Genomic DNA, 7,930 nt, shown 5'->3' with positions numbered 1-7,930 from the left:
TGGGTGAAAGGGGTGAAAATACAAGTATTCAACTTAGTAACTTACCATGAAAATTGTCAACCCATAGATCATGTTTGTGATGTGACAGAGGTCTTGATATTATCTAAAAACACAAAATAAAATTATAAAGTGTTGTACAACTATATAAGAATACAATTTTCAATTAAAATAAAAGTTAGAGACAACACTTATCGTTCTCAATATTTTCACAAATCTCTATTTCTTCAAGCTCTAAAGAAAGATCTAATAAGGTTGTTTTACCACTAACATAATTTTGTGTGCAAATCAAAGCTTCCATTATTTTAGGTGATAAGGAACTCCTAGCTAAAAGAATAAAAAATCCTTCCTCCAGTACTAAATGTAGATTTAAAAGCCATAGTAACCATTGAAACTACAAAAATATATGTTGAGCAATTTTTTTAAAAATTCGATATTTAACTTCGTTCAATTTCCACCAAGTTAGAACATCAAACTGATCATTTAACTCCTCACAAGGGTCAGATAAATACCGATCAACATCATTCTTCGAGCTTCAGTGTTGAGACCGGCTTGGTGGGCATATCAGTAGCGTTCTCAAAGGTATGAACTTTCAACACTTGAATTTCCCCAGCTTCAATTTTCTCTCGTATGAAGTGATATTTTATGTTTATGTGCTTTGTTCTGCTATGGTATTGGGGATTCTTGGATATGTGAATGGCACTTTGGTTGTCACAGAAGATTTTAACAATCGACTGTTTGATTCCAAAGTCCTTCATCAATCCTTTAAGCCACAATCCTTCTTTCACAACTTCTATTAATGTTATGTATTCTGCTTCGTAGTTGAGAGAGCAACAATAGATTGTAGGGTTACTTTCTAGCTAATTAGATTAGGGCCATAGAGAAAAACATATTTGGTTAGGCTTCTTCTTTTGTCACTGTCACCAGCAAAGTCTGAGTCCACATAACCTATTAGTTCTAGTTCTGATTCAGTGGTCCTTTGGTAGTTTAGTTTAGCATTCTTATACCAAATTAGGTATCTAATTATCTACTTGGTAGCTTCCCAGTATCTTCTTCCAAGATTATCCATATACCTACTAACTAGGCTTGCTGAATAGGATAGATCAGGTCTAGTAGATATCATCAAGTACATTAGACTTCCCACTACTTAACTGTAAGGAACATTTACCATTTGTAGTTTGTGTTCAGTGTCTGTCTCACTAGGGGAGTTAGTAGCTGATAGCTTAAAATGTTGTGCAACAGGGAGAGTCACAAGTCTAGCATTAGTGAGGTTGAATCTTTTGGTCACTTTCTCACAGTAGGTTGTTTGGTTTATGCTTAGTATAGATTGGTCTCTATCTTTTGTGATGTCTATTCCTAGAATTTTTCTTAATTTTCCTAGGTTTTTCATGTCAAATTCTTTACTCAAAAGACTTTTGACATGAGTTAACTCTTCTTTAAAGCTTCTTGCAAGGAGCATATCATCCACATAGAGTAACAAGTAGACCTTGTCCTTATAGGTTGTTGAGTTTATATAAACATATATGTCATAAGAACTTCTTTGAAAACCCAAACTAGCAATAAAGTCATCAAATCTTCTATACCAACATCTAGGAGATTGTTTCAACCCATATATCGATTTCTTTAGTAAACAATAGAGGTATTCCTTACCTTGAACCTCAAACCCCTTAGGTTGAACCATGTAGATTGTCTCTTCTAGATAGCCATGGAGAAAAGCAGTTTTTACATCCAGTTGATCCAATTCTAAATTTTTTTGAGCAACTATGGATAGGAGAAGTCTAATAGAAGTCTGTTTAACAATAGGAGAGGAAATTTCAGAATAGTCTATACCTTCTCTTTGAGTGAAACCTTTTGCTACGAGTCTTGCCTTGTACCTAGGTTGTGAGTCTTTTGTAATTCCCTCTTTGAGTTTGTAGATCCACTTGGATGTTATTGGTTTACATCCTTTAGGTAGAGAAGCTAGTGTCCAAGTATCGTTCACATTTAGTGAATTTGTTCCTTCATTCATAGCTTCAATCCACTGTCTAGCATTGCTACCATTCACAGCTTCCTCAAAGGAACTAGGTTCTGAACCATTAGAAACCACTATAGCATTTAGAACAAAACTTATGTAGTTAGATTCAACATACTTGGCTTGAGGGACAATTACCCTTCTTTGTCTGTCTCTTGCTAGGGAATATTCTTCTTCAATTATTTCAGCTTGTTCCTCACTCAAGTTCTCCACTTGTTCTTTTTCAGTAGTTGTAGGTTCCTCAGTAGGTTGAACACTGTTTCTGGTATTCTCCACCTCAATCTGAGTAGTATAGGGTTCTGTGTCATCTAAGTTCCTTTTAGTGTTGCTTTTCTCTTGCACAAACATTTCTGTTTCTCTAAATATAACACCCCTATTGATTATAAACCTCTTGTTGGTATGGTACCACAGTTTGAAACCCTTTACCCCTTCTGTGAAACCAACAAACATACACTTAGTAGCTCTAGCCTTTAGTTTCCCTTGATTTTGGTGGACATACCCTACACATTCAAACACCTTAAGGTCATTTAAACTTGGTGGGTGTTTGGACCATTTCTCTTCAGATGTTTGGAGTCCTAAGGAGGTATGAGGGCTTCTGTTCAGTGTGTATACAACATAGGCAGCAACTTCAGCCTATAACTTTTCTTCTAGAATGGCATCTGATAATAGACACCTTACCCTTTCCATTATGGTTCTGTTTAGTCTTTCTGCCACTTCATTTTGTTAAGGTGTGTAGGTTACAGTCTTGTGTCTTGTAATTCCACTTTTCCTACAAAAATTATCAAACATCTCTCCACAAAACTCCAAACCATTGTCAGTTCTAAGGTATTTAACCTCTTTATTAGTTTATTTTTCTATCATTAATTTCCATTCTTTAAATTCTTCAAAAGCTTAATCTTTTGTTTTTAAAAAATAAATCCAACTTTTTCTAGAAAAATCATCAGTAAAAGATAGAAAATACCTTGAGCCACTTAGGCTTGGAGTGGATTCTGGACCCCATAGATCCGAATGGATGTAGTATAGAATTCCTTTTGTTGTGTGTTGTGCTTTGGTGAAGCTTTGTTTTCTTGCTTTGCCTAGTACACAGTGTTCACAGAAAGATAATTTGCTGCATATGTCTTGAGGCAGAATGCCTTGCTTAGATAGAGCCTCAAGTCCCTTCTGGCTTATGTGGGATAGTCTTTTATGCCAAAGGTCACTCACTGTTAAGTTTAGAGATACTACATTGTTTGCCTCTCTATCATTTCAACCCCTTTTATTATAAACAAGTCATTTACTTCTTCCCCAACCAAGACTTCTTTAGATCCGATAAAGACTTTGGAAAACTCCACATTTCCCTTTGTATTCACATCCTAGAGAGTCTAGCATTCCTAGGGAGATTAAATTTCTTTTAAGGTGAGGAACATGTCTTACATTTCTAAGGAGTTTTACAGTCCCATCGTTTAATTTCATGGTAGCTGATCCAATTCCAACAATGTTACATGCATTATTATTTCCCATGAACACAGATTCTCCATTGATTTTCCTATTGTTATTAAACCATGCTCTAAAAGGTGTCATATGATAGGTGCATCCTGAGTCTAGGATCCAATCATGTTTTTCTAAGGGGTTGACATGATTAGCTTGGTCTAAGGTTGATGCCAAGGCATCAGTATAAGTAAATGAGCTTTCTACTATAGAGACTTCTGGTTGTTTCCGTTTAGAGTCTTTTTCTTTTTCTTGATTCTTTCTCTTAAGGAAAAACATTCTTGTATTAGGTCTCTTCATTTTACTGTATTTGCACATCTTTTTCTGTTTTACTTTCTTTTCTTCATTAGAAAAAGGTTTGTTACAGTTTTTACTTTGTTTATTTTTGGATTTACCTTTGACAAACAATCCATCTCCACTATAATTTTCTTTATGTGATGATTGTATTTCTAATTCTCTGATTTTGAGGGCTTGATATTATGTCATCTGTTTTGATTGATTCTCTTCCATATTTTAATGCATTTTTCAGTTCTTTGTAAGTCTCGGGTAGGAAATTTAGAAGAACAAATGCCTCATTTTCATCACTGAGCTTGTCTTCAAGGCTTTTAAAGTCAGAAACTATTTTCTTGAACTCATCTAAGTTTTCTGTTAGGTTTTTGGAAGAATCCATTTTATATGTGAAATTTTTTTCTCTTAGATACATCTTGTTCGGAAGGTCTTTGGTGGTATAGAGACTTTAACTTTTTCCAAACTTTGTGTGTTGTCTCTTCTTCTTGTACTTGCCTAATAATATTGTCACTAAGGTTTAGTATTAGTGTTCCATAGGCATTTAATTCCATTTCTTTTTTTTGTATTGTTGTGATGGTTGTTGGAAGTTCGGAAGGATCTAAAAGGGCTTTAGCAGCCTTTTGGTGTCCAAGCAAGGCTTTGATCTTTTCTTTCCATAATGTCAGTTTAAAGTCGACATTAAACATTCGCCTTTTGAAAACCGACATTAAAGCCCATTTATCATTTTTTTTTCCACCTGACATTAAAGCGTAAATTTTTTGTAGTGATTATTTCAATTAATTCATGTAGGTAACTTTAGCAATATGCTTATGTCTAAAAACTAAGGATCAAAATTACGATATTTCAAAAGCAATCTATTCTCATGCAAGTTTAAATGATTACTAATATATTGAAATCAATTTAAAACTCACATGGTATTAAGCATGTTGTCATTAACAACCTTCATTATCCGTCTACCTATTTTAATGAAAGACTTATAATGATTCAAATACATGGATCAAGTTAAACATTCAATTTATTAATTACAGATTCAACCTAATATATATTGAAGGTCAATCAATAAGTATTTAAGCATAATATGTTGTTGAAAAACATAACTTAAACAATATTCATGCAAAGAATTAAAGCTAACCTAATTACATAAAGAAAATTCATCAATACCCTAAACGAGGCTGACTCCTAAATACATATTCTCATATTTGATAGCATAAGGCTAAAGAAGAGTAAGGAACTAGAGAGGACACTCTCGTGAAACTCTTCCTTTGATAGAATTTATCAATCTTCTCTTGATTGTCACATCGGGATCTCAAATGACCTCTAAAGTAATTCTCACACTGTCTAACTTTTTAGGGTAAAAACTCACTCTTTTAGGTATAAATTATGTGCTAAAATTCGTGCATTGATTGTTGAAGAGGTCCAAAATAAATAGAGAAAGCAAACTTGGGTCAATAAGAACTTTTCAAGATGATCAACATTTTAATTATGGATGACAGACACTGTGACACCTCAGGAAAGTGCATAATGCTTCTAACTGACTTGTTGATGTATAGAGCTATGCTTCAATAAGCATAGGGGGCCTGAGTGTAGTGCAGCTCCTGAGTGTAGGGGGCCTACATTCTGTACATATATTGCACATTCATACCTTTTTTTCAATAAGTCATTTCTTTACTTTTCATTTGTCTAAGTGATATTAGTAGTTTAAATCAGTGATAGTTTTTTTTTATAAGAAGTACAACTTATAATCCTTATCGCATTAGTTGTGCTATATTCATCGCTTGGCTAGTGTCAATCGCCAACTACCCGAGAGGACAAGTAACAGGGATAAGACTAATGCGCGTAAGGAGGAGTTTGGCAACAAACTTTACCTTAGCGATATAACTTCCAACATTTGTATCCTAAAAGGTGAACAAGTGTGGACATTAGGCGCCGAGAGGTTGTTGTTCTTAATTACGAAGTTCTATAAGTTTTACGAGTGAATACTCCTAGATCTATCTCGCCCAATCAGACTTAGTCATGTATATCCTAAAAGGAGACTATGTGTGGTGTTGACTCTGAGAAGAGTACGCCTTAATCATAAGTTGATAGAGTAAGTTAAATCACATCAAAACTATTGCATTGCTTAGTTACCTAATGGTGTATAGACCTTCCTTCACTCTTTCTCGCATATAGGTTAGTTCGCATACAATTCCATTTCGCATCCATTTACCTCATTTACAAATTCTCTAGGCGTACATAAGTAGCTTAATCATTGTTCTGACTTTTTTATACTTTTGTAATTAATTCTTATAATGCCCAACTAATGAGTAATTCTCTAGAACTAATGTTTATAAAAAATTACCAATGTTCGACCCTGGATCACCTAGGTAAATCTACTGTTTCGCTTGCACTTGGACAAAAAGTAGAAAAACTTGTACTCAATGAGGACTTAAGTATTACACGATGAAGAAGTACATAGTGAGCATTTCGCATGCTATGATTATGACCCATGACTCATCGTCTAGAATTAAAGCAACTATATAGAGAGTTATGATGAGCGCATTACGCACGATGACCTGACTCGGTGATGTATTGCACTTGTGTTACACATTCACGAAACTAGTAAGTCCAAACAATTAACCAACCAAGTTTTTGGCGCCATTGCTGGAGAATTTAGATGTTAGAGTATAGTCTTATTTTGAGAGTGGGCAAAGCATTTGATTTTGGTGAATTACGCGATTAGTCAAAAATCGCGCGAAGAGGTTCAAGGTCTTAGAGTAATCAATGATTTCTTGAACCAACCTCAAAATCAATGTATCTTTCGAAATAGAATTGCCCTTGCGCGGAGCTAATGAAAAGCAGAATTTCAGTTAGTTAAGCGACAAGGACCAAAAATTAGGATCATTTGAACATTGCAATGAATGATTGAGAGTAGAGACTTATTGCAATGAACGAGTCATGACACGAATGATCAATAAAGTTCAGGAACAATGCGATGGTTTCATTGTTAAGTCCAAACAATTGACCAGCCATAGATTTAGGTATTGGTACACAATAACATAACATTTGTCAAACAATTATCAAAACTTATTGCGATGAAGACATTTGTACATGATCGTTTAAATTTGGCTATTCTTTGATACACAATCGTGCAGATTATTTAGGTACCCAAATCTAAAAGATGACGTACCAATATCCAACAATTTTTTTTTCAAGATCTTTTATATTTGTAGTAAAATCTAAACGTGTATCAATATCTAACGATTTTAGTTCAAGATCGTACACCAATATCTTTTATATTTGGTACCTAATCCTACACCAAATAACAATTTGAAAAAAAAATGAAAGAAAAATTGCAAAAGAAGAAGAGAAAATGACAATGGAAAGAAAAAAAGAATTGGAGAAGATAAGGAAAACCTGAATATTTAAAAAATGACCAACTTCATGTACTTTTTAATTTTGTTACACGAGCGGTAAATATTTCGATACTTTATTATACTTATAAATTTTGTAACAAGTTAATTCTTTATATGTTATGTTTATATGAGTAATAGTAGAATAGTTAGTTAGAATATGTTATGTCTTGTAAATTTATTTATAATATAATGATATATTAATTCTCCCTTGTATCTATATGTAAACATATAGGTTGTTGTTGATAAATATAAGACATATAGGTTGTTGATAAAAGTTGAATATAGTATTTGTTGGATTGGGATAGTGTTTCCACAAGGCAAAAGGTCAAAGAAGGCCCCCTTAAACAAAAGGATGCCAACTCATTTATTGCCAACTTGGAATATTTTGCTGATAAATACAGGATGTCTTCTTGCTCTCACTCTCTCTCACTTACTAATTGGTTAATACCCAACACTCATTAAAAGCAATAATTTATAGGTATAAGATGTTATATATATCTATATATATATATAATAGATATGAGTCTTTTATAGTGGGGTCGTTCTCTTATCCCTCTTTGAAGAAATTATGGGTTGAGTGAATAAGTGAACACACACTTTAAGCAAATGGACCACCTTCAGATGTTTACATTATAACTAATTCCATGCTTATACAAATCCAAAACCAAAATTCTTCCACTAAGAAACAGGATTCTGCTAAATACAGTTCTTCTTTTTCCATTTTTTTTACTACTACTAATATATATCTCACTTTATAATAAATTTCTAGTAATTG

The sequence above is a fragment of the Cucumis sativus genome, chromosome 3 (genome assembly GCF_000004075.3).
Source record: "Cucumis sativus cultivar 9930 chromosome 3, Cucumber_9930_V3, whole genome shotgun sequence".
NCBI classification, from domain to species: domain Eukaryota; kingdom Viridiplantae; phylum Streptophyta; class Magnoliopsida; order Cucurbitales; family Cucurbitaceae; genus Cucumis; species Cucumis sativus.
This window is presented reverse-complemented; position numbering follows the sequence as displayed.